This window comes from Ambystoma mexicanum, chromosome 1p (genome assembly GCF_040938575.1).
Source record: "Ambystoma mexicanum isolate Mex_15411 chromosome 1p, UKY_AmexF1_1, whole genome shotgun sequence".
NCBI lineage: Eukaryota > Metazoa > Chordata > Amphibia > Caudata > Ambystomatidae > Ambystoma > Ambystoma mexicanum.
The window spans coordinates 1,028,484,063-1,028,511,903 of record NC_090921.1 but is presented as its reverse complement, the minus strand read 5'-3'; the positions used below and the strand labels follow the sequence as shown (position 1 = coordinate 1,028,511,903).

Genomic DNA, 27,841 nt, shown 5'->3' with positions numbered 1-27,841 from the left:
TCTTGATTTCTCAAGGGAAATGGGAGAACACTATACAACATCCAAGATATTAAAATATTGTCAAGGCCCAACACGGCTGAATACTCTGAGGAGATGGCCTGTGAGGCGCGCCTTTCAACTTTTCCCCCTTAGTATGGTGGTCAGTAACATGCGGGAGACTGCGGAGGGGGTCATTTTTTTAATTGGGAACTGATGTGCTTTTACTCAATTCGGGAACCTCACAAGCCAAATTTGTAGTATTTTGCACGAATTGCAAGAGATGTTTACAAGTCGACGGTTGAAGTGGAAGCTCGTATTGAGTTTGCTAGAGAATGATTTGCCAAGCCTTTGATAGCTCAGTTGGTAGAGCGGAGGATTGTAGTGGTAAAACAGGCATCCTTAGGTTGCTGGTTCAAATCCGGCTCAAAGCACTTTTGCCAAATGCACATTTTATTGAATGCTTGGAAAGTAAAATACTTGGAATGTAAAATAACAGACAATTTATAATTATATTATATTTCATCACTGAAAATAGATGCCTTTTGCTTTGAGGCTGTGGCCACGTTATTTTTCTGTCCGACACCAATCTTCGTTGGTTTCCTGTGAGGTATTTTGGATCCCCATCTCTTGCTATGAACTGACAAAACAGCAGAATCCCCTTGACAATCTTGATTTCTCAAGGGAAATGGGAGAACACTATACACCATCCAAGATATTAAAATATTGTCAAGGCCGAACACTGATGAATACTCTGAGGAGATGGCCTGTGAGGCGCCGCCTTTCAACTTTTCCTCCTTTGTATGGTGGTCAGTAACATGCGGGAGACTGCGGAGGGGGTCATTTTTTTAATTGTGAACTGATGTGCTTTTACTCAATTCGGGAACCTCACAAGCCAAATTTGTAGTATTTTGCACGAATTGCAAGAGATGTTTGAATGTCGACGGTTGAAGTGGAAGCTCGTATTGAGCTTGCTAGAGACTGATTTGCCAAGCCTTCGATAGCTCAGTTGGTAGAGTGGAGGACTGTAGGGGTAAAACAGGCATCCTTAGGTCACTGGTTCAAATCCGGCTCGAAGGACTTTTGCCAAATGCACATTTTATTGAATACTTGGAAAGTAAAATACTTGGAAAGTAAAATAACAGACAATTTATAATTATATTATATTTCATCACTGAAAATAGATGCCTTTTGCTTTGAGGCTGTGACCACGTTATTTTTCTGTCCAACACGAATCTTCATTGGTTTCCTGTCAGGTGTTTTGGATCCCCATCTCTTGCTATGAACTGGCAAAACAGCAGAATCCCCTTGAAAATCTTGATTTCTCAAGGGAAATGAGAGAACACTATACACCATCCAAGATATTAAAATATTGTCAAGGCCCAACACGGCTGAATACTCTGAGGAGATGGCCTGTGAGGCGCCGCCTTTCAACTTTTCCCCCTTAGTATGGTGGTCATTAACATGTGGGAGACTGAGGAGGGGGTCATTTTTTTAATTGGGAACTGATGTGCTTTTACCCAATTCGGGAACCTCACAAGCCAAATTTGTAGTATTTTGCACGAATTGCAAGAGATGTTTACAAGTCGACGGTTGAAGTGGAAGCTCGTATTGAGTTTGCTAGAGAATGATTTGCCAAGGTTTGATAGCTCAGTTGGTAGAGCGGAGGACTGTAGTGGTAAAACAGGCATCCTTAGGTTGCTGGTTCAAATCCGGCTCAAAGCACTTTTGCCAAATGCACATTTTATTGAATGCTTGGAAAGTAAAATACTTGGAATGTAAAATAACAGACAATTTATAATTATATTATATTTCATCACTGAAAATAGATGCCTTTTGCTTTGAGGCTGTGGCCACGTTATTTTTCTGTCCAACACGAATCTTCATTGGTTTCCTGTCAGGTGTTTTGGATCCCCATCTCTTGCTATGAACTGGCAAAACAGCAGAATCCCCTTGACAATCTTGATTTCTCAAGGGAAATGAGAGAACACTATACACCATCCAAGATATTAAAATATTGTCAAGGCCCAACACGGCTGAATACTCTGAGGAGATGGCCTGTGAGGCGCCGCCTTTCAACTTTTCCTCCTTTGTATGGTGGTCAGTAACATGCTGGAGACTGCGGAGGGGGTCATTTTTTTAATTGTGAACTGATGTGCTTTTACTCAATTCGGGAACCTCACAAGCCAAATTTGTAGTATTTTGCACGAATTGCAAGAGATGTTTGAATGTCGACGGTTGAAGTGGAAGCTCGTATTGAGCTTGCTAGAGACTGATTTGCCAAGCCTTCGATAGCTCAGTTGGTAGAGTGGAGGACTGTAGGGGTAAAACAGGCATCCTTAGGTCACTGGTTCAAATCCGGCTCGAAGGACTTTTGCCAAATGCACATTTTATTGAATACTTGGAAAGTAAAATACTTGGAAAGTAAAATAACAGACAATTTATAATTATATTATATTTCATCACTGAAAATAGATGCCTTTTGCTTTGAGGCTGTGACCACGTTATTTTTCTGTCCAACACGAATCTTCATTGGTTTCCTGTCAGGTGTTTTGGATCCCCATCTCTTGCTATGAACTGGCAAAACAGCAGAATCCCCTTGACAATCTTGATTTCTCAAGGGAAATGAGAGAACACTATACACCATCCAAGATATTAAAATATTGTCAAGGCCCAACGCGGCTGAATACTCTGAGGAGATGGCCTGTGAGGTGCCGCCTTTCAACTTTTCCCCCTTAGTATGGTGGTCAGTAACATGCGGGAGACTGCGGAGGGGGTCATTTTTTTAATTGGGAACTGATGTGCTTTTACTCAATTCGGGAACCTCACAAGCCAAATTTGTAGTATTTTGCACGAATTGCAAGAGATGTTTACAAGTCGACGGTTGAAGTGGAAGCTCGTATTGAGTTTGCTAGAGAATGATTTGCCAAGCCTTCGATAGCTCAGTTGGTAGAGCGGAGGACTGTAGTAGTACAACAGGCATCCTTAGGTCGCTGTTTCAAATCCGGCTCGAAGGACTTTTGCCAAATGCAAATTTTATTAAATACTTGGAAAGTAAAATACTTGGAAAGTAAAATAACAGACAATTTATAATTATATTATATTTCATCACTGAAAATAGATGCCTGTTGCTTTGAGGCTGTGGCCACGTTATGTTTCTGTCCAACACGAATCTTCATTGGTTTCATGTGAGGTGTTTTGGATCCCCATCTCTTGCTATGAACTGGCAAAACAGCAGAATCCCCTTGACAATCTTGATTTCTCAAGGGAAATGAGAGAACACTATACACCATCCAAGATATTAAAATATTGTCAAGGCCCAACACAGCTGAATACTCTGAGGAGATGGCCTGTGAGGCGCCGCCTTTCAACTTTTCCCCCTTAGTATGGTGGTCAGTAACATGCGGGAGACTGCGGAGGGGGTCATTTTTTTAATTGGGAACTGATGTGCTTTTACTCAATTCGGGAACCTCACAAGCCAAATTTGTAGTATTTTGCACGAATTGCAAGAGATGTTTACAAGTCGACGGTTGAAGTGGAAGCTCGTATTGAGTTTGCTAGAGAATGATTTGCCAAGCCGCCGATAGCTCAGTTGGTAGAGCGGAGGACTGTAGTGGTGAAACAGGCATCCTTAGGTCGCTGGTTCAAATCCGACTAGAAGGACTTTTGCCAAATGCACATTTTATTGAATACTTGGAAAGTAAAATACTTGGAAAGTAAAATAACAGACAATTTATAATTATATTATATTTCATCACTGAAAATAGATGCCTTTTGCTTTGAGGCTGTGGCCACGTTATTTTTCTGTCCAACACGAATCTTCATTGGTTTCCTGTCAGGTGTTTTGGATCCCCATCTCTTGCTATGAACTGGCAAAACAGCAGAATCCCCTTGACAATCTTGATTTCTCAAGGGAAATGAGAGAACACTATACACCATCCAAGATATTAAAATATTGTCAAGGCCCAACACGGCTGAATACTCTGAGGAGATGGCCTGTGAGGGGCCGCCTTTCAACTTTTCCTCCTTTGTATGGTGGTCAGTAACATGCGGGAGACTGCGGAGGGGGTCATTTTTTTAATTGTGAACTGATGTGCTTTTACTCAATTCGGGAACCTCACAAGCCAAATTTGTAGTATTTTGCACGAATTGCAAGAGATGTTTGAATGTCGACGGTTGAAGTGGAAGCTCGTATTGAGCTTGCTAGAGACTGATTTGCCAAGCCTTCGATAGCTCAGTTGGTAGAGTGGAGGACTGTAGGGGTAAAACAGGCATCCTTAGGTCACTGGTTCAAATCCGGCTCGAAGGACTTTTGCCAAATGCACATTTTATTGAATACTTGGAAAGTAAAATACTTGGAAAGTAAAATAACAGACAATTTATAATTATATTATATTTCATCACTGAAAATAGATGCCTTTTGCTTTGAGGCTGTGACCACGTTATTTTTCTGTCCAACACGAATCTTCATTGGTTTCCTGTCAGGTGTTTTGGATCCCCATCTCTTGCTATGAACTGGCAAAACAGCAGAATCCCCTTGACAATCTTGATTTCTCAAGGGAAATGAGAGAACACTATACACCATCCAAGATATTAAAATATTGTCAAGGCCCAACACGGCTGAATACTCTGAGGAGATGGCCTGTGAGGCGCCGCCTTTCAACTTTTCCCCCTTAGTATGGTGGTCATTAACATGTGGGAGACTGAGGAGGGGGTCATTTTTTTAATTGGGAACTGATGTGCTTTTACTCAATTCGGGAACCTCACAAGCCAAATTTGTAGTATTTTGCACGAATTGCAAGAGATGTTTACAAGTCGACGGTTGAAGTGGAAGCTCGTATTGAGTTTGCTAGAGAATGATTTGCCAAGCCTTCGATAGCTCAGTTGGTAGAGCGGAGGACTGTAGTGGTAAAACAGGCATCCTTAGGTCGCTGGTTCAAATCCGGCTCGAAGGACTTTCGCCAAATGCAAATTTTATTGAATACTTGGAAAGTAAAATACTTGGAAAATAAAATAACAGACAATTTATAATTATATTATATTTCATCACTGAAAATAGATGCCTTTTGCTTTGAGGCTGTGGCCACGTTATGTTTCTGTCCAACACCAATCTTCATTGGTTTCCTCTGAGGTGATTCGGATCCCCATCTCTTGCTATGAACTGGCAAAACAGCAGAATCCCCTTGACAATCTTGATTTCTCAAGGAAAATGAGAGAACACTATACACCATCCAAGATATTAAAATATTGTCAAGGCCCAACACGGCTGAATACTCTGAGGAGATGGCCTGTGAGGCGCCGCCTTTCAACTTTTCCTCCTTTGTATGGTGGTCAGTAACATGCTGGAGACTGCGGAGGGGGTCATTTTTTTAATTGTGAACTGATGTGCTTTTACTCAATTCGGGAACCTCACAAGCCAAATTTGTAGTATTTTGCACGAATTGCAAGAGATGTTTGAATGTCGACGGTTGAAGTGGAAGCTCGTATTGAGCTTGCTAGAGACTGATTTGCCAAGCCTTCGATAGCTCAGTTGGTAGAGTGGAGGACTGTAGGGGTAAAACAGGCATCCTTAGGTCACTGGTTCAAATCCGGCTCGAAGGACTTTTGCCAAATGCACATTTTATTGAATACTTGGAAAGTAAAATACTTGGAAAGTAAAATAACAGACAATTTATAATTATATTATATTTCATCACTGAAAATAGATGCCTTTTGCTTTGAGGCTGTGACCACGTTATTTTTCTGTCCAACACGAATCTTCATTGGTTTCCTGTCAGGTGTTTTGGATCCCCATCTCTTGCTATGAACTGGCAAAACAGCAGAATCCCCTTGACAATCTTGATTTCTCAAGGGAAATGAGAGAACACTATACACCATCCAAGATATTAAAATATTGTCAAGGCCCAACGCGGCTGAATACTCTGAGGAGATGGCCTGTGAGGTGCCGCCTTTCAACTTTTCCCCCTTAGTATGGTGGTCAGTAACATGCGGGAGACTGCGGAGGGGGTCATTTTTTTAATTGGGAACTGATGTGCTTTTACTCAATTCGGGAACCTCACAAGCCAAATTTGTAGTATTTTGCACGAATTGCAAGAGATGTTTACAAGTCGACGGTTGAAGTGGAAGCTCGTATTGAGTTTGCTAGAGAATGATTTGCCAAGCCTTCGATAGCTCAGTTGGTAGAGCGGAGGACTGTAGTAGTACAACAGGCATCCTTAGGTCGCTGTTTCAAATCCGGCTCGAAGGACTTTTGCCAAATGCAAATTTTATTAAATACTTGGAAAGTAAAATACTTGGAAAGTAAAATAACAGACAATTTATAATTATATTATATTTCATCACTGAAAATAGATGCCTGTTGCTTTGAGGCTGTGGCCACGTTATGTTTCTGTCCAACACGAATCTTCATTGGTTTCATGTGAGGTGTTTTGGATCCCCATCTCTTGCTATGAACTGGCAAAACAGCAGAATCCCCTTGACAATCTTGATTTCTCAAGGGAAATGAGAGAACACTATACACCATCCAAGATATTAAAATATTGTCAAGGCCCAACACAGCTGAATACTCTGAGGAGATGGCCTGTGAGGCGCCGCCTTTCAACTTTTCCCCCTTAGTATGGTGGTCAGTAACATGCGGGAGACTGCGGAGGGGGTCATTTTTTTAATTGGGAACTGATGTGCTTTTACTCAATTCGGGAACCTCACAAGCCAAATTTGTAGTATTTTGCACGAATTGCAAGAGATGTTTACAAGTCGACGGTTGAAGTGGAAGCTCGTATTGAGTTTGCTAGAGAATGATTTGCCAAGCCGCCGATAGCTCAGTTGGTAGAGCGGAGGACTGTAGTGGTGAAACAGGCATCCTTAGGTCGCTGGTTCAAATCCGGCTAGAAGGACTTTTGCCAAATGCACATTTTATTGAATACTTGGAAAGTAAAATACTTGGAAAGTAAAATAACAGACAATTTATAATTATATTACATTTCATCACTGAAAATAGATGCCTTTTGCTTTGAGGCTGTGGCCACGTTATTTTTCTGTCCAACACGAATCTTCATTGGTTTCCTGTCAGGTGTTTTGGATCCCCATCTCTTGCTATGAACTGGCAAAACAGCAGAATCCCCTTGACAATCTTGATTTCTCAAGGGAAATGAGAGAACACTATACACCATCCAAGATATTAAAATATTGTCAAGGCCCAACACGGCTGAATACTCTGAGGAGATGGCCTGTGAGGGGCCGCCTTTCAACTTTCCCCCTTAGTATGGTGGTCATTAACATGTGGGAGACTGAGGAGGGGGTCATTTTTTTAATTGGGAACTGATGTGCTTTTACTCAATTCGGGAACCTCACAAGCCAAATTTGTAGTATTTTGCACGAATTGCAAGAGATGTTTGAATGTCGACGGTTGAAGTGGAAGCTCGTATTGAGCTTGCCAGAGACTGATTTGCCAAGCCTTCGATAGCTCAGTTGGTAGAGCAGAGGACTGTAGTGGTAAAACAGGCATCCTTAGGTCGCTGGTTCAAATCCAGATTGAAGGACTTTTGCCAAATGCAAATTTTATTGAATACTTGGAAAGTAAAATGCTTGGAAAATAAAATAACAGACAATTTATAATTATATTATATTTCATCACTGAAAATAGATGCCTTTTGCTTTGAGGCTGTCGCCACGTTATGTTTCTGTCCAACACCAATCTTCATTGGTTTCCTCTGAGGTGTTTTGGATCCCCATCTCTTGCTATGAACTGACAAAACAGCAGAATCCCCTTGACAATCTTGATTTCTCAAGGGAAATGGGAGAACACTATACAACATCCAAGATATTAAAATATTGTCAAGGCCCAACACGGCTGAATACTCTGAGGAGATGGCCTGTGAGGCGCGCCTTTCAACTTTTCCCCCTTAGTATGGTGGTCAGTAACATGCGGGAGACTGCGGAGGGGGTCATTTTTTTAATTGGGAACTGATGTGCTTTTACCCAATTCGGGAACCTCACAAGCCAAATTTGTAGTATTTTGCACGAATTGCAAGAGATGTTTACAAGTCGACGGTTGAAGTGGAAGCTCGTATTGAGTTTGCTAGAGAATGATTTGCCAAGCCTTTGATAGCTCAGTTGGTAGAGCGGAGGATTGTAGTGGTAAAACAGGCATCCTTACGTTGCTGGTTCAAATCCGGCTCGAAGCACTTTTGCCAAATGCACATTTTATTGAATGCTTGGAAAGTAAAATACTTGGAATGTAAAATAACAGACAATTTATAATTATATTATATTTCATCACTGAAAATAGATGCCTTTTGCTTTGAGGCTGTGGCCACGTTATTTTTCTGTCCGACACCAATCTTGGTTGGTTTCCTGTGAGGTATTTTGGATCCCCATCTCTTGCTATGAACTGACAAAACAGCAGAATCCCCTTGACAATCTTGATTTCTCAAGGGAAATGGGAGAACACTATACACCATCCAAGATATTAAAATATTGTCAAGGCCGAACACTGATGAATACTCTGAGGAGATGGCCTGTGAGGCGCCGCCTTTCAACTTTTCCTCCTTTGTATGGTGGTCAGTAACATGCGGGAGACTGCGGAGGGGGTCATTTTTTTAATTGTGAACTGATGTGCTTTTACTCAATTCGGGAACCTCACAAGCCAAATTTGTAGTATTTTGCACGAATTGCAAGAGATGTTTGAATGTCGACGGTTGAAGTGGAAGCTCGTATTGAGCTTGCTAGAGACTGATTTGCCAAGCCTTCGATAGCTCAGTTGGTAGAGTGGAGGACTGTAGGGGTAAAACAGGCATCCTTAGGTCACTGGTTCAAATCCGGCTCGAAGGACTTTTGCCAAATGCACATTTTATTGAATACTTGGAAAGTAAAATACTTGGAAAGTAAAATAACAGACAATTTATAATTATATTATATTTCATCACTGAAAATAGATGCCTTTTGCTTTGAGGCTGTGACCACGTTATTTTTCTGTCCAACACGAATCTTCATTGGTTTCCTGTCAGGTGTTTTGGATCCCCATCTCTTGCTATGAACTGGCAAAACAGCAGAATCCCCTTGACAATCTTGATTTCTCAAGGGAAATGAGAGAACACTATACACCATCCAAGATATTAAAATATTGTCAAGGCCCAACACGGCTGAATACTCTGAGGAGATGGCCTGTGAGGCGCCGCCTTTCAACTTTTCCCCCTTAGTATGGTGGTCATTAACATGTGGGAGACTGAGGAGGGGGTCATTTTTTTAATTGGGAACTGATGTGCTTTTACCCAATTCGGGAACCTCACAAGCCAAATTTGTAGTATTTTGCACGAATTGCAAGAGATGTTTACAAGTCGACGGTTGAAGTGGAAGCTCGTATTGAGTTTGCTAGAGAATGATTTGCCAAGCCTTTGATAGCTCAGTTGGTAGAGCGGAGGACTGTAGTGGTAAAACAGGCATCCTTAGGTTGCTGGTTCAAATCCGGCTCAAAGCACTTTTGCCAAATGCACATTTTATTGAATGCTTGGAAAGTAAAATACTTGGAATGTAAAATAACAGACAATTTATAATTATATTATATTTCATCACTGAAAATAGATGCCTTTTGCTTTGAGGCTGTGGCCACGTTATTTTTCTGTCCGACACCAATCTTCGTTGGTTTCCTGTGAGGTATTTTGGATCCCCATCTCTTGCTATGAACTGACAAAACAGCAGAATCCCCTTGACAATCTTGATTTCTCAAGGGAAATGGGAGAACACTATACACCATCCAAGATATTAAAATATTGTCGAGGCCGAACACTGATGAATACTCTGAGGAGATGGCCTGTGAGGCGCCGCCTTTCAACTTTTCCTCCTTTGTATGGTGGTCAGTAACATGCTGGAGACTGCGGAGGGGGTCATTTTTTTAATTGTGAACTGATGTGCTTTTACTCAATTCGGGAACCTCACAAGCCAAATTTGTAGTATTTTGCACGAATTGCAAGAGATGTTTGAATGTCGACGGTTGAAGTGGAAGCTCGTATTGAGCTTGCTAGAGACTGATTTGCCAAGCCTTCGATAGCTCAGTTGGTAGAGTGGAGGACTGTAGGGGTAAAACAGGCATCCTTAGGTCACTGGTTCAAATCCGGCTCGAAGGACTTTTGCCAAATGCACATTTTATTGAATACTTGGAAAGTAAAATACTTGGAAAGTAAAATAACAGACAATTTATAATTATATTATATTTCATCACTGAAAATAGATGCCTTTTGCTTTGAGGCTGTGACCACGTTATTTTTCTGTCCAACACGAATCTTCATTGGTTTCCTGTCAGGTGTTTTGGATCCCCATCTCTTGCTATGAACTGGCAAAACAGCAGAATCCCCTTGACAATCTTGATTTCTCAAGGGAAATGAGAGAACACTATACACCATCCAAGATATTAAAATATTGTCAAGGCCCAACGCGGCTGAATACTCTGAGGAGATGGCCTGTGAGGTGCCGCCTTTCAACTTTTCCCCCTTAGTATGGTGGTCAGTAACATGCGGGAGACTGCGGAGGGGGGCATTTTTTTAATTGGGAACTGATGTGCTTTTACTCAATTCGGGAACCTCACAAGCCAAATTTGTAGTATTTTGTACGAATTGCAAGAGATGTTTGCATGTCGACGGTTGAAGTGGAAGCTCGAATTGAGCTTGCTAGAGAACGGTTTGCCAAGCCTTCGATAGCTCAGTTGGTAGAGGGGAGGACTGTAGTGGTAAAACAGGCACCCTTAGGTCGCTGGTTCAAATTCGGCTCAAAGGACTTTTGCCAAATGCAAATTTTATTGAATACTTGGAAAATAACATAACAGACAATTTATAATTATATTATATTTCATCACTGAAAATAGATGCCTTTTGCTTTGAGGCTGTGACCACGTTATTTTTCTGTCCAACACGAATCTTCATTGGTTTCCTGTGAGGTGTTTTGGATCCCCATCTCTTGCTATGAACTGGCAAAACAGCAGAATCCCCTTGACAATCTTGATTTCTCAAGGGAAATGAGAGAACACTATACACCATCCAAGATATTAAAATATTGTCAAGGCCCAACGCGGCTGAATACTCTGAGGAGATGGCCTGTGAGGTGCCGCCTTTCAACTTTTCCCCCTTAGTATGGTGGTCAGTAACATGCGGGAGACTGCGGAGGGGGTCATTTTTTTAATTGGGAACTGATGTGCTTTTACTCAATTCGGGAACCTCACAAGCCAAATTTGTAGTATTTTGCACGAATTGCAAGAGATGTTTACAAGTCGACGGTTGAAGTGGAAGCTCGTATTGAGTTTGCTAGAGAATGATTTGCCAAGCCTTCGATAGCTCAGTTGGTAGAGCGGAGGACTGTAGTAGTACAACAGGCATCCTTAGGTCGCTGTTTCAAATCCGGCTCGAAGGACTTTTGCCAAATGCAAATTTTATTAAATACTTGGAAAGTAAAATACTTGGAAAGTAAAATAACAGACAATTTATAATTATATTATATTTCATCACTGAAAATAGATGCCTGTTGCTTTGAGGCTGTGGCCACGTTATGTTTCTGTCCAACACGAATCTTCATTGGTTTCATGTGAGGTGTTTTGGATCCCCATCTCTTGCTATGAACTGGCAAAACAGCAGAATCCCCTTGACAATCTTGATTTCTCAAGGGAAATGAGAGAACACTATACACCATCCAAGATATTAAAATATTGTCAAGGCCCAACACAGCTGAATACTCTGAGGAGATGGCCTGTAAGGCGCCGCCTTTCAACTTTTCCCCCTTAGTATGGTGGTCAGTAACATGCGGGAGACTGCGGAGGGGGTCATTTTTTTAATTGGGAACTGATGTGCTTTTACTCAATTCGGGAACCTCACAAGCCAAATTTGTAGTATTTTGCACGAATTGCAAGAGATGTTTACAAGTCGACGGTTGAAGTGGAAGCTCGTATTGAGTTTGCTAGAGAATGATTTGCCAAGCCGCCGATAGCTCAGTTGGTAGAGCAGAGGACTGTAGTGGTGAAACAGGCATCCTTAGGTCGCTGGTTCAAATCCGGCTAGAAGGACTTTTGCCAAATGCACATTTTATTGAATACTTGGAAAGTAAAATACTTGGAAAGTAAAATAACAGACAATTTATAATTATATTATATTTCATCACTGAAAATAGATGCCTTTTGCTTTGAGGCTGTGGCCACGTTATTTTTCTGTCCAACACGAATCTTCATTGGTTTCCTGTCAGGTGTTTTGGATCCCCATCTCTTGCTATGAACTGGCAAAACAGCAGAATCCCCTTGACAATCTTGATTTCTCAAGGGAAATGAGAGAACACTATACACCATCCAAGATATTAAAATATTGTCAAGGCCCAACACGGCTGAATACTCTGAGGAGATGGCCTGTGAGGGGCCGCCTTTCAACTTTCCCCCTTAGTATGGTGGTCATTAACATGTGGGAGACTGAGGAGGGGGTCATTTTTTTAATTGGGAACTGATGTGCTTTTACTCAATTCGGGAACCTCACAAGCCAAATTTGTAGTATTTTGCACGAATTGCAAGAGATGTTTGAATGTCGACGGTTGAAGTGGAAGCTCGTATTGAGCTTGCTAGAGACTGATTTGCCAAGCCTTCGATAGCTCAGTTGGTAGAGCAGAGGACTGTAGTGGTAAAACAGGCATCCTTAGGTCGCTGGTTCAAATCCAGATTGAAAGACTTTTGCCAAATGCAAATTTTATTGAATACTTGGAAAGTAAAATGCTTGGAAAATAAAATAACAGACAATTTATAATTATATTATATTTCATCACTGAAAATAGATGCCTTTTGCTTTGAGGCTGTCGCCACGTTATGTTTCTGTCCAACACCAATCTTCATTGGTTTCCTGTGAGGTGTTTTGGATCCCCATCTCTTGCTATGAACTGACAAAACAGCAGAATCCCCTTGACAATCTTGATTTCTCAAGGGAAATGGGAGAACACTATACAACATCCAAGATATTAAAATATTGTCAAGGCCCAACACGGCTGAATACTCTGAGGAGATGGCCTGTGAGGCGCGCCTTTCAACTTTTCCCCCTTAGTATGGTGGTCAGTAACATGCGGGAGACTGCGGAGGGGGTCATTTTTTTAATTGGGAACTGATGTGCTTTTACCCAATTCGGGAACCTCACAAGCCAAATTTGTAGTATTTTGCACGAATTGCAAGAGATGTTTACAAGTCGACGGTTGAAGTGGAAGCTCGTATTGAGTTTGCTAGAGAATGATTTGCCAAGCCTTTGATAGCTCAGTTGGTAGAGCGGAGGATTGTAGTGGTAAAACAGGCATCCTTAGGTTGCTGGTTCAAATCCGGCTCAAAGCACTTTTGCCAAATGCACATTTTATTGAATACTTGGAAAGTAAAATACTTGGAAAGTAAAATAACAGACAATTTATAATTATATTATATTTCATCACTGAAAATAGATGCCTTTTGCTTTGAGGCTGTGACCACGTTATTTTTCTGTCCAACACGAATCTTCATTGGTTTCCTGTCAGGTGTTTTGGATCCCCATCTCTTGCTATGAACTGGCAAAACAGCAGAATCCCCTTGACAATCTTGATTTCTCAAGGGAAATGAGAGAACACTATACACCATCCAAGATATTAAAATATTGTCAAGGCCCAACACGGCTGAATACTCTGAGGAGATGGCCTGTGAGGCGCCGCCTTTCAACTTTTCCCCCTTAGTATGGTGGTCATTAACATGTGGGAGACTGAGGAGGGGGTCATTTTTTTAATTGGGAACTGATGTGCTTTTACTCAATTCGGGAACCTCACAAGCCAAATTTGTAGTATTTTGCACGAATTGCAAGAGATGTTTACAAGTCGACGGTTGAAGTGGAAGCTCGTATTGAGTTTGCTAGAGAATGATTTGCCAAGCCTTCGATAGCTCAGTTGGTAGAGCGGAGGACTGTAGTGGTAAAACAGGCATCCTTAGGTCGCTGGTTCAAATCCGGCTCGAAGGACTTTCGCCAAATGCAAATTTTATTGAATACTTGGAAAGTAAAATACTTGGAAAATAAAATAACAGACAATTTATAATTATATTATATTTCATCACTGAAAATAGATGCCTTTTGCTTTGAGGCTGTGGCCACGTTATGTTTCTGTCCAACACCAATCTTCATTGGTTTCCTCTGAGGTGATTCGGATCCCCATCTCTTGCTATGAACTGGCAAAACAGCAGAATCCCCTTGACAATCTTGATTTCTCAAGGAAAATGAGAGAACACTATACACCATCCAAGATATTAAAATATTGTCAAGGCCCAACACGGCTGAATACTCTGAGGAGATGGCCTGTGAGGCGCCGCCTTTCAACTTTTCCCCCTTAGTATGGTGGTCATTAACATGTGGGAGACTGAGGAGGGGGTCATTTTTTTAATTGGGAACTGATGTGCTTTTACTCAATTCGGGAACCTCACAAGCCAAATTTGTAGTATTTTGCACGAATTGCAAGAGATGTTTGAATGTCGACGGTTGAAGTGGAAGCTCGTATTGAGCTTGCTAGAGACTGATTTGCCAAGCCTTCGATAGCTCAGTTGGTAGAGCGGAGGACTGTAGTGGTAAAACAGGCATCCTTAGGTCGCTGGTTCAAATCCGGCTCGAAGGACTTTTGCCAGATGCACATTTTATTGAATACTTGGAAAGTAAAATACTTGGAAAGTAAAATAACAGACAATTTATAATTATATTATATTTCATCACTGAAAATAGATGCCTTTTGCTTTGAGGCTGTGACCACGTTATTTTTCTGTCCAACACGAATCTTCATTGGTTTCCTGTCAGGTGTTTTGGATCCCCATCTCTTGCTATGAACTGGCAAAACAGCAGAATCCCCTTGACAATCTTGATTTCTCAAGGGAAATGAGAGAACACTATACACCATCCAAGATATTAAAATATTGTCAAGGCCCAACGCGGCTGAATACTCTGAGGAGATGGCCTGTGAGGTGCCGCCTTTCAACTTTTCCCCCTTAGTATGGTGGTCAGTAACATGCGGGAGACTGCGGAGGGGGTCATTTTTTTAATTGGGAACTGATGTGCTTTTACTCAATTCGGGAACCTCACAAGCCAAATTTGTAGTATTTTGCACGAATTGCAAGAGATGTTTACAAGTCGACGGTTGAAGTGGAAGCTCGTATTGAGTTTGCTAGAGTTGATTTGCCAAGCCTTCGATAGCTCAGTTGGTAGAGCGGAGGAATGTAGTGGTAAAACAGGCATCCTTAGGTCGCTGGTTCAAATCCGGCTCGAAGGACTTTTGCCAAATGCACATTTTATTGAATACTTGGAAAGTAAAATACTTGGAAAGTAAAATAACAGACAATTTATAATTATATTATATTTCATCACTGAAAATAGATGCCTTTTGCTTTGAGGCTGTGGCCACGTTATTTTTCTGTCCAACACGAATCTTCATTGGTTTCCTGTGAGGTGTTTTGGATCCCCATCTCTTGCTATGAACTGGCAAAACAGCAGAATCCCCTTGACAATCTTGATTTCTCAAGGGAAATGGGAGAACACCATACACCATCCAAGATATTAAAATATTGTCAAGGCCGAACACTGATGAATACTCTGAGGAGATGGCCTGTGAGGCGCCGCCTTTCAACTTTTCCTCCTTAGTATGGTGGTCAGTAACATGCGGGAGACTGCGGAGGCGGTCATTTTTTTAATTGGGAACTGATGTGCTTTTACTCAATTCGGGAACCTCACAAGCCAAATTTGTAGTATTTTGTACGAATTGCAAGAGATGTTTGCATGTCGACGGTTGAAGTGGAAGCTCGAATTGAGCTTGCTAGAGAACGGTTTGCCAAGCCTTCGATAGCTCAGTTGGTAGAGGGGAGGACTGTAGTGGTAAAACAGGCATCCTTAGGTCGCTGGTTCAAATTCGGCTCAAAGGACTTTTGCCAAATGCAAATTTTATTGAATACTTGGAAAATAACATAACAGACAATTTATAATTATATTATATTTCATCACTGAAAATAGATGCCTTTTGCTTTGAGGCTGTGACCACGTTATTTTTCTGTCCAACACGAATCTTCATTGGTTTCCTGTGAGGTGTTTTGGATCCCCATCTCTTGCTATGAACTGGCAAAACAGCAGAATCCCCTTGACAATCTTGATTTCTCAAGGGAAATGAGAGAACACTATACACCATCCAAGATATTAAAATATTGTCAAGGCCCAACGCGGCTGAATACTCTGAGGAGATGGCCTGTGAGGTGCCGCCTTTCAACTTTTCCCCCTTAGTATGGTGGTCAGTAACATGCGGGAGACTGCGGAGGGGGTCATTTTTTTAATTGGGAACTGATGTGCTTTTACTCAATTCGGGAACCTCACAAGCCAAATTTGTAGTATTTTGCACGAATTGCAAGAGATGTTTACAAGTCGACGGTTGAAGTGGAAGCTCGTATTGAGTTTGCTAGAGAATGATTTGCCAAGCCTTCGATAGCTCAGTTGGTAGAGCGGAGGACTGTAGTAGTACAACAGGCATCCTTAGGTCGCTGTTTCAAATCCGGCTCGAAGGACTTTTGCCAAATGCAAATTTTATTAAATACTTGGAAAGTAAAATACTTGGAAAGTAAAATAACAGACAATTTATAATTATATTATATTTCATCACTGAAAATAGATGCCTGTTGCTTTGAGGCTGTGGCCACGTTATGTTTCTGTCCAACACGAATCTTCATTGGTTTCATGTGAGGTGTTTTGGATCCCCATCTCTTGCTATGAACTGGCAAAACAGCAGAATCCCCTTGACAATCTTGATTTCTCAAGGGAAATGAGAGAACACTATACACCATCCAAGATATTAAAATATTGTCAAGGCCCAACACAGCTGAATACTCTGAGGAGATGGCCTGTGAGGCACCGCCTTTCAACTTTTCCCCCTTAGTATGGTGGTCAGTAACATGCGGGAGACTGCGGAGGGGGTCATTTTTTTAATTGGGAACTGATGTGCTTTTACTCAATTCGGGAACCTCACAAGCCAAATTTGTAGTATTTTGCACGAATTGCAAGAGATGTTTACAAGTCGACGGTTGAAGTGGAAGCTCGTATTGAGTTTGCTAGAGAATGATTTGCCAAGCCGCCGATAGCTCAGTTGGTAGAGCGGAGGACTGTAGTGGTGAAACAGGCATCCTTAGGTCGCTGGTTCAAATCCGGCTAGAAGGACTTTTGCCAAATGCACATTTTATTGAATGCTTGGAAAGTAAAATACTTGGAAAGTAAAATAACAGACAATTTATAATTATATTATATTTCATCACTGAAAATAGATGCCTTTTGCTTTGAGGCTGTGGCCACGTTATTTTTCTGTCCAACACGAATCTTCATTGGTTTCCTGTCAGGTGTTTTGGATCCCCATCTCTTGCTATGAACTGGCAAAACAGCAGAATCCCCTTGACAATCTTGATTTCTCAAGGGAAATGAGAGAACACTATACACCATCCAAGATATTAAAATATTGTCAAGGCCCAACACGGCTGAATACTCTGAGGAGATGGCCTGTGAGGGGCCGCCTTTCAACTTTTCCCCCTTAGTATGGTGGTCATTAACATGTGGGAGACTGAGGAGGGGGTCATTTTTTTAATTGGGAACTGATGTGCTTTTACTCAATTCGGGAACCTCACAAGCCAAATTTGTAGTATTTTGCACAAATTGCAAGAGATGTTTGAATGTCGACGGTTGAAGTGGAAGCTCGTATTGAGCTTGCTAGAAAATGATTTGCCAAGCCTTCGATAGCTCAGTTGGTAGAGCAGAGGACTGTAGTGGTAAAACAGGCATCCTTAGGTCGCTGGTTCAAATCCAGATTGAAGGACTTTTGCCAAATGCAAATTTTATTGAATACTTGGAAAGTAAAATACTTGGAAAGTAAAATAACAGACAATTTATAATTATATTATATTTCATCACTGAAAATAGATGCCTTTTGCTTTGAGGCTGTGGCCACGTTATTTTTCTGTCCAACACGAATCTTCATTGGTTTCCTGTCAGGTGTTTTGGATCCCCATCTCTTGCTATGAACTGGCAAAACAGCAGAATCCCCTTGACAATCTTGATTTCTCAAGGGAAATGAGAGAACACTATACACCATCCAAGATATTAAAATATTGTCAAGGCCCAACACGGCTGAATACTCTGAGGAGATGGCCTGTGAGGGGCCGCCTTTCAACTTTTCCCCCTTAGTATGGTGGTCATTAACATGTGGGAGACTGAGGAGGGGGTCATTTTTTTAATTGGGAACTGATGTGCTTTTACTCAATTCGGGAACCTCACAAGCCAAATTTGTAGTATTTTGCACAAATTGCAAGAGATGTTTGAATGTCGACGGTTGAAGTGGAAGCTCGTATTGAGCTTGCTAGAAAATGATTTGCCAAGCCTTCGATAGCTCAGTTGGTAGAGCAGAGGACTGTAGTGGTAAAACAGGCATCCTTAGGTCGCTGGTTCAAATCCAGATTGAAGGACTTTTGCCAAATGCAAATTTTATTGAATACTTGGAAAGTAAAATGCTTGGAAAATAAAATAACAGACAATTTATAATTATATTATATTTCATCACTGAAAATAGATGCCTTTTGCTTTGAGGCTGTCGCCACGTTATGTTTCTGTCCAACACCAATCTTCATTGGTTTCCTGTGAGGTGTTTTGGATCCCCATCTCTTGCTATGAACTGACAAAACAGCAGAATCCCCTTGACAATCTTGATTTCTCAAGGGAAATGGGAGAACACTATACAACATCCAAGATATTAAAATATTGTCAAGGCCCAACACGGCTGAATACTCTGAGGAGATGGCCTGTGAGGCGCGCCTTTCAACTTTTCCCCCTTAGTATGGTGGTCAGTAACATGCGGGAGACTGCGGAGGGGGTCATTTTTTTAATTGGGAACTGATGTGCTTTTACCCAATTCGGGAACCTCACAAGCCAAATTTGTAGTATTTTGCACGAATTGCAAGAGATGTTTACAAGTCGACGGTTGAAGTGGAAGCTCGTATTGAGTTTGCTAGAGAATGATTTGCCAAGCCTTTGATAGCTCAGTTGGTAGAGCGGCGGACTGTAGAGGTAAAACAGGCATCCTTAGGTTGCTGGTTCAAATCCGGCTCAAAGCACTTTTGCCAAATGCACATTTTATTGAATGCTTGGAAAGTAAAATACTTGGAATGTAAAATAACAGACAATTTATAATTATATTATATTTCATCACTGAAAATAGATTCCTTTTGCTTTGAGGCTGTGGCCACGTTATTTTTCTGTCCGACACCAATCTTCGTTGGTTTCCTGTGAGGTATTTTGGATCCCCATCTCTTGCTATGAACTGACAAAACAGCAGAATCCCCTTGACAATCTTGATTTCTCAAGGGAAATGGGAGAACACTATACACCATCCAAGATATTAAAATATTGTCAAGGCCGAACACTGATGAATACTCTGAGGAGATGGCCTGTGAGGCGCCGCCTTTCAACTTTTCCTCCTTTGTATGGTGGTCAGTAACATGCGGGAGACTGCGGAGGGGGTCATTTTTTTAATTGTGAACTGATGTGCTTTTACTCAATTCGGGAACCTCACAAGCCAAATTTGTAGTATTTTGCACGAATTGCAAGAGATGTTTGAATGTCGACGGTTGAAGTGGAAGCTCGTATTGAGCTTGCTAGAGACTGATTTGCCAAGCCTTCGATAGCTCAGTTGGTAGAGCAGAGGACTGTAGTGGTAAAACAGGCATCCTTAGGTCGCTGGTTCAAATCCAGATTGAAGGACTTTTGCCAAATGCAAATTTTATTGAATACTTGGAAAGTAAAATGCTTGGAAAATAAAATAACAGACAATTTATAATTATATTATATTTCATCACTGAAAATAGATGCCTTTTGCTTTGAGGCTGTCGCCACGTTATGTTTCTGTCCAACACCAATCTTCATTGGTTTCCTGTGAGGTGTTTTGGATCCCCATCTCTTGCTATGAACTGACAAAACAGCAGAATCCCCTTGACAATCTTGATTTCTCAAGGGAAATGGGAGAACACTATACACCATCCAAGATATTAAAATATTGTCAAGGCCGAACACTGATGAATACTCTGAGGAGATGGCCTGTGAGGCGCCGCCTTTCAACTTTTCCTCCTTTGTATGGTGGTCAGTAACATGCGGGAGACTGCGGAGGGGGTCATTTTTTTAATTGTGAACTGATGTGCTTTTACTCAATTCGGGAACCTCACAAGCCAAATTTGTAGTATTTTGCACGAATTGCAAGAGATGTTTGAATGTCGACGGTTGAAGTGGAAGCTCGTATTGAGCTTGCTAGAGACTGATTTGCCAAGCCTTCGATAGCTCAGTTGGTAGAGTGGAGGACTGTAGGGGTAAAACAGGCATCCTTAGGTCACTGGTTCAAATCCGGCTCGAAGGACTTTTGCCAAATGCACATTTTATTGAATACTTGGAAAGTAAAATACTTGGAAAGTAAAATAACAGACAATTTATAATTATATTATATTTCATCACTGAAAATAGATGCCTTTTGCTTTGAGGCTGTGGCCACGTTATGTTTCTGTCCAACACCAATCTTCATTGGTTTCCTCTGAGGTGATGCGGATCCCCATCTCTTGCTATGAACTGGCAAAACAGCAGAATCCCCTTGACAATCTTGATTTCTCAAGGGAAATGAGAGAACACTATACACCATCCAAGATATTAAAATATTGTCAAGGCCCAACACGGCTGAATACTCTGAGGAGATGGCCTGTGAGGCGCCGCCTTTCAACTTTTCCCCCTTAGTATGGTGGTCATTAACATGTGGGAGACTGAGGAGGGGGTCATTTTTTTAATTGGGAACTGATGTGCTTTTACTCAATTCGGGAACCTCACAAGCCAAATTTGTAGTATTTTGCACGAATTGCAAGAGATGTTTGAATGTCGACGGTTGAAGTGGAAGCTCGTATTGAGCTTGCTAGAGACTGATTTGCCAAGCCTTCGATAGCTCAGTTGGTAGAGCGGAGGACTGTAGTGGTAAAACAGGCATCCTTAGGTCGCTGGTTCAAATCCGGCTCGAAGGACTTTTGCCAAATGCACATTTTATTGAATACTTGGAAAGTAAAATACTTGGAAAGTAAAATAACAGACAATTTATAATTATATTATATTTCATCACTGAAAATAGATGCCTTTTGCTTTGAGGCTGTGACCACGTTATTTTTCTGTCCAACACGAATCTTCATTGGTTTCCTGTGAGGTGTTTTGGATCCCCATCTCTTGCTATGAACTGGCAAAACAGCAGAATCCCCTTGACAATCTTGATTTCTCAAGGGAAATGAGAGAACACTATACACCATCCAAGATATTAAAATATTGTCAAGGCCCAACGCGGCTGAATACTCTGAGGAGATGGCCTGTGAGGTGCCGCCTTTCAACTTTTCCCCCTTAGTATGGTGGTCAGTAACATGCGGGAGACTGCGGAGGGGGTCATTTTTTTAATTGGGAACTGATGTGCTTTTACTCAATTCGGGAACCTCACAAGCCAAATTTGTAGTATTTTGCACGAATTGCAAGAGATGTTTGAATGTCGACGGTTGAAGTGGAAGCTCGTATTGAGCTTGCTAGAGACTGATTTGCCAAGCCTTCGATAGCTCAGTTGGTAGAGCAGAGGACTGTAGTGGTAAAACAGGCATCCTTAGGTCGCTGGTTCAAATCCAGATTGAAGGACTTTTGCCAAATGCAAATTTTATTGAATACTTGGAAAGTAAAATGCTTGGAAAATAAAATAACAGACAATTTATAATTATATTATATTTCATCACTGAAAATAGATGCCTTTTGCTTTGAGGCTGTCGCCACGTTATGTTTCTGTCCAACACCAATCTTCATTGGTTTCCTGTGAGGTGTTTTGGATCCCCATCTCTTGCTATGAACTGACAAAACAGCAGAATCCCCTTGACAATCTTGATTTCTCAAGGGAAATGGGAGAACACTATACAACATCCAAGATATTAAAATATTGTCAAGGCCCAACACGGCTGAATACTCTGAGGAGATGGCCTGTGAGGCGCGCCTTTCAACTTTTCCCCCTTAGTATGGTGGTCAGTAACATGCGGGAGACTGCGGAGGGGGTCATTTTTTTAATTGGGAACTGATGTGCTTTTACCCAATTCGGGAACCTCACAAGCCAAATTTGTAGTATTTTGCACGAATTGCAAGAGATGTTTACAAGTCGACGGTTGAAGTGGAAGCTCGTATTGAGTTTGCTAGAGAATGATTTGCCAAGCCTTTGATAGCTCAGTTGGTAGAGGAGGACTGTAGAGATAAAACAGACATCCTTAGGTTGCTGGTTCAAATCCGGCTCAAAGCACTTTTGCCAAATGCACATTTTATTGAATGCTTGGAAAGTAAAATACTTGGAATGTAAAATAACAGACAATTTATAATTATATTATATTTCATCACTGAAAATAGATGCCTTTTGCTTTGAGGCTGTGGCCACGTTATTTTTCTGTCCGACACCAATCTTCGTTGGTTTCCTGTGAGGTATTTTGGATCCCCATCTCTTGCTATGAGCTGACAAAACAGCAGAATCCCCTTGACAATCTTGATTTCTCAAGGGAAATGGGAGAACACTATACACCATCCAAGATATTAAAATATTGTCAAGGCCGAACACTGATGAATACTCTGAGGAGATGGCCTGTGAGGCGCCGCCTTTCAACTTTTCCTCCTTTGTATGGTGGTCAGTAACATGCGGGAGACTGCGGAGGGGGTCATTTTTTTAATTGTGAACTGATGTGCTTTTACTCAATTCGGGAACCTCACAAGCCAAATTTGTAGTATTTTGCACGAATTGCAAGAGATGTTTGAATGTCGACGGTTGAAGTGGAAGCTCGTATTGAGCTTGCTAGAGACTGATTTGCCAAGCCTTCGATAGCTCAGTTGGTAGAGTGGAGGACTGTAGGGGTAAAACAGGCGTCCTTAGGTCACTGGTTCAAATCCGGCTCGAAGGACTTTTGCCAAATGCACATTTTATTGAATACTTGGAAAGTAAAATACTTGGAAAGTAAAATAACAGACAATTTATAATTATATTATATTTCATCACTGAAAATAGATGCCTTTTGCTTTGAGGCTGTGACCACGTTATTTTTCTGTCCAACACGAATCTTCATTGGTTTCCTGTCAGGTGTTTTGGATCCCCATCTCTTGCTATGAACTGGCAAAACAGCAGAATCCCCTTGACAATCTTGATTTCTCAAGGCAAATGAGAGAACACTATACACCATCCAAGATATTAAAATATTGTCAAGGCCCAACACGGCTGAATACTCTGAGGAGATGGCCTGTGAGGCGCCGCCTTTCAACTTTTCCCCCTTAGTATGGTGGTCATTAACATGTGGGAGACTGAGGAGGGGGTCATTTTTTTAATTGGGAACTGATGTGCTTTTACTCAATTCGGGAACCTCACAAGCCAAATTTGTAGTATTTTGCACGAATTGCAAGAGATGTTTACAAGTCGACGGTTGAAGTGGAAGCTCGTATTGAGTTTGCTAGAGAATGATTTGCCAAGCCTTCGATAGCTCAGTTGGTAGAGCAGAGGACTGTAGTGGTAAAACAGGCATCCTTAGGTCGCTGGTTCAAATCCGGCTCGAAGGACTTTCGCCAAATGCAAATTTTATTGAATACTTGGAAAGTAAAATACTTGGAAAATAAAATAACAGACAATTTATAATTATAATATATTTCATCACTGAAAATAGATGCCTTTTGCTTTGAGGCTGTGGCCACGTTATGTTTCTGTCCAACACCAATCTTCATTGGTTTCCTCTGAGGTGATTCGGATCCCCATCTCTTGCTATGAACTGGCAAAACAGCAGAATCCCCTTGACAATCTTGATTTCTCAAGGGAAATGAGAGAACAGTATACACCATCCAAGATATTAAAATATTGTCAAGGCCCAACACGGCTGAATACTCTGAGGAGATGGCCTGTGAGGCGCCGCCTTTCAACTTTTCCCCCTTAGTATGGTGGTCAGTAACATGCGGGAGACTGCGGAGGGGGTCATTTTTTTAATTGGGAACTGATATGCTTTTACTCAATTCGGGAACGTCACAAGCCAAATTTGTAGTATTTTGCACGAATTGCAAGAGATGTTTACAAGTCGACGGTTGAAGTGAAAGCTCGTATTGAGTTTGCTAGAAAACAATTTGTCAAGCCTTCGATAGCTCAGTTGGTAGAGCGGAGGACTGTAGTGGTAAAACAGGCATCCTTAGGTCGCTGGTTCAAATCCGGCTCGAAGGACTTTTGCCAAATGCACATTTTATTGAATACTTGGAAAGTAAAATACTTGGAAAGTAAAATAACAGACAATTTATAATTATATTATATTTCATCACTGAAAATAGATGCCTTTTGCTTTGAGGCTGTGACCACGTTATTTTTCTGTCCAACACGAATCTTCATTGGTTTCCTGTCAGGTGTTTTGGATCCCCATCTCTTGCTATGAACTGGCAAAACAGCAGAATCCCCTTGACAATCTTGATTTCTCAAGGGAAATGAGAGAACACTATACACCATCCAAGATATTAAAATATTGTCAAGGCCCAACGCGGCTGAATACTCTGAGGAGATGGCCTGTGAGGTGCCGCCTTTCAACTTTTCCCCCTTAGTATGGTGGTCAGTAACATGCGGGAGACTGCGGAGGGGGTAATTTTTTTAATTGGGAACTGATGTGCTTTTACTCAATTCGGGAACCTCACAAGCCAAATTTGTAGTATTTTGCACGAATTGCAAGAGATGTTTACAAGTCGACGGTTGAAGTGGAAGCTCGTATTGAGTTTGCTAGAAAATACTTTGCCAAGCCTTCGATAGCTCAGTTGGTAGAGCGGAGGACTGCAGTGGTAAAACAGGCATCCTTAGGTCGCTGGTTCAAATCCGGCTCGAATGACTTTTGCCAAATGCAAATTTTATTGAATACTTGGAAAGTAAAATGCTTGGAAAATAAAATAACAGACAATTTATAATTATATTATATTTCATCACTGAAAATAGATGCCTTTTGCTTTGAGGCTGTCGCCACGTTATGTTTCTGTCCAACACCAATCTTCATTGGTTTCCTGTGAGGTGTTTTGGATCCCCATCTCTTGCTATGAACTGACAAAACAGCAGAATCCCCTTGACAATCTTGATTTCTCAAGGGAAATGGGAGAACACTATACAACATCCAAGATATTAAAATATTGTCAAGGCCCAACACGGCTGAATACTCTGAGGAGATGGCCTGTGAGGCGCGCCTTTCAACTTTTCCCCCTTAGTATGGTGGTCAGTAACATGCGGGAGACTGCGGAGGGGGTCATTTTTTTAATTGGGAACTGATGTGCTTTTACCCAGTTCGGGAACCTCACAAGCCAAATTTGTAGTATTTTGCACGAATTGCAAGAGATGTTTACAAGTCGACGGTTGAAGTGGAAGCTCGTATTGAGTTTGCTAGAGAATGATTTGCCAAGCCTTTGATAGCTCAGTTGGTAGAGCCGAGGACTGTAGTGGTAAAACAGGCATCCTTAGGTTGCTGGTTCAAATCCGGCTCAAAGCACTTTTGCCAAATGCACATTTTATTGAATGCTTGGAAAGTAAAATACTTGGAATGTAAAATAACAGACAATTTATAATTATATTATATTTCATCACTGAAAATAGATGCCTTTTGCTTTGAGGCTGTGGCCACGTTATTTTTCTGTCCGACACCAATCTTCGTTGGTTTCCTGTGAGGTATTTTGGATCCCCATCTCTTGCTATGAACTGACAAAACAGCAGAATCCCCTTGACAATCTTGATTTCTCAAGGGAAATGGGAGAACACTATACACCATCCAAGATATTAAAATATTGTCAAGGCCGAACACTGATGAATACTCTGAGGAGATGGCCTGTGAGGCGCCGCCTTTCAACTTTTCCTCCTTTGTATGGTGGTCAGTAACATGCGGGAGACTGCGGAGGGGGTCATTTTTTTAATTGTGAACTGATGTGCTTTTACTCAATTCGGGAACCTCACAAGCCAAATTTGTAGTATTTTGCACGAATTGCAAGAGATGTTTGAATGTCGACGGTTGAAGTGGAAGCTCGTATTGAGCTTGCTAGAGACTGATTTGCCAAGCCTTCGATAGCTCAGTTGGTAGAGTGGAGGACTGTAGGGGTAAAACAGGCATCCTTAGGTCACTGGTTCAAATCCGGCTCGAAGGACTTTTGCCAAATGCACATTTTATTGAATACTTGGAAAGTAAAATACTTGGAAAGTAAAATAACAGACAATTTATAATTATATTATATTTCATCACTGAAAATAGATGCCTTTTGCTTTGAGGCTGTGACCACGTTATTTTTCTGTCCAACACGAATCTTCATTGGTTTCCTGTCAGGTGTTTTGGATCCCCATCTCTTGCTATGAACTGGCAAAACAGCAGAATCCCCTTGACAATCTTGATTTCTCAAGGGAAATGAGAGAACACTATACACCATCCAAGATATTAAAATATTGTCAAGGCCCAACGCGGCTGAATACTCTGAGGAGATGGCCTGTGAGGTGCCGCCTTTCAACTTTTCCCCCTTAGTATGGTGGTCAGTAACATGCGGGAGACTGCGGAGGGGGTCATTTTTTTAATTGGGAACTGATGTGCTTTTACTCAATTCGGGAACCTCACAAGCCAAATTTGTAGTATTTTGCACGAATTGCAAGAGATGTTTACAAGTCGACGGTTGAAGTGGAAGCTCGTATTGAGTTTGCTAGAGTTGATTTGCCAAGCCTTCGATAGCTCAGTTGGTAGAGCGGAGGAATGTAGTGGTAAAACAGGCATCCTTAGGTCGCTGGTTCAAATCCGGCTCGAAGGACTTTTGCCAAATGCACATTTTATTGAATACTTGGAAAGTAAAATACTTGGAAAGTAAAATAACAGACAATTTATAATTATATTATATTTCATCACTGAAAATAGATGCCTTTTGCTTTGAGGCTGTGGCTACGTTATTTTTCTGTCCAACACGAATCTTCATTGGTTTCCTGTGAGGTGTTTTGGATCCCCATCTCTTGCTATGAACTGGCAAAACAGCAGAATCCCCTTGACAATCTTGATTTCTCAAGGGAAATGGGAGAACACCATACACCATCCAAGATATTAAAATATTGTCAAGGCCGAACACTGATGAATACTCTGAGGAGATGGCCTGTGAGGCGCCGCCTTTCAACTTTTCCTCCTTAGTATGGTGGTCAGTAACATGCGGGAGACTGCGGAGGCGGTCATTTTTTTAATTGGGAACTGATGTGCTTTTACTCAATTCGGGAACCTCACAAGCCAAATTTGTAGTATTTTGTACGAATTGCAAGAGATGTTTGCATGTCGACGGTTGAAGTGGAAGCTCGAATTGAGCTTGCTAGAGAACGGTTTGCCAAGCCTTCGATAGCTCAGTTGGTAGAGGGGAGGACTGTAGTGGTAAAACAGGCATCCTTAGGTCGCTGGTTCAAATTCGGCTCAAAGGACTTTTGCCAAATGCAAATTTTATTGAATACTTGGAAAATAACATAACAGACAATTTATAATTATATTATATTTCATCACTGAAAATATATGCCTTTTGCTTTGAGGCTGTGACCACGTTATTTTTCTGTCCAACACGAATCTTCATTGGTTTCCTGTGAGGTGTTTTGGATCCCCATCTCTTGCTATGAACTGGCAAAACAGCAGAATCCCCTTGACAATCTTGATTTCTCAAGGGAAATGAGAGAACACTATACACCATCCAAGATATTAAAATATTGTCAAGGCCCAACGCGGCTGAATACTCTGAGGAGATGGCCTGTGAGGTGCCGCCTTTCAACTTTT

At 41.4% G+C, this 27,841-nt stretch overlaps 6 non-coding genes across 6 annotated transcripts; all 6 read left to right on the top strand.

Moving 5' to 3' along the window:
* The first annotated feature begins 4,845 nt into the window (after window positions 1–4,845).
* Window positions 4,846–4,931, top strand: TRNAY-GUA (transfer RNA tyrosine (anticodon GUA)). The gene is given in 2 exon segments: window positions 4,846–4,882; window positions 4,896–4,931. It is a non-coding gene; the product is annotated as a tRNA-Tyr (tRNA).
* An 8,938-nt stretch (window positions 4,932–13,869) lies between these two features.
* On the top strand, window positions 13,870–13,955 carry TRNAY-GUA (transfer RNA tyrosine (anticodon GUA)). Its single transcript is given in 2 exon segments — window positions 13,870–13,906; window positions 13,920–13,955. It is a non-coding gene; the product is annotated as a tRNA-Tyr (tRNA).
* Window positions 13,956–14,515: 560 nt separating this feature from the next.
* Window positions 14,516–14,601, top strand: TRNAY-GUA (transfer RNA tyrosine (anticodon GUA)). The gene is given in 2 exon segments: window positions 14,516–14,552; window positions 14,566–14,601. It is a non-coding gene; the product is annotated as a tRNA-Tyr (tRNA).
* A 6,356-nt stretch (window positions 14,602–20,957) lies between these two features.
* On the top strand, window positions 20,958–21,043 carry TRNAY-GUA (transfer RNA tyrosine (anticodon GUA)). Its single transcript is given in 2 exon segments — window positions 20,958–20,994; window positions 21,008–21,043. It is a non-coding gene; the product is annotated as a tRNA-Tyr (tRNA).
* A 2,495-nt stretch (window positions 21,044–23,538) lies between these two features.
* On the top strand, window positions 23,539–23,624 carry TRNAY-GUA (transfer RNA tyrosine (anticodon GUA)). The gene is given in 2 exon segments: window positions 23,539–23,575; window positions 23,589–23,624. It is a non-coding gene; the product is annotated as a tRNA-Tyr (tRNA).
* Window positions 23,625–24,184: 560 nt separating this feature from the next.
* Window positions 24,185–24,270, top strand: TRNAY-GUA (transfer RNA tyrosine (anticodon GUA)). Its single transcript is given in 2 exon segments — window positions 24,185–24,221; window positions 24,235–24,270. It is a non-coding gene; the product is annotated as a tRNA-Tyr (tRNA).
* Window positions 24,271–27,841: the final 3,571 nt, after the last annotated feature.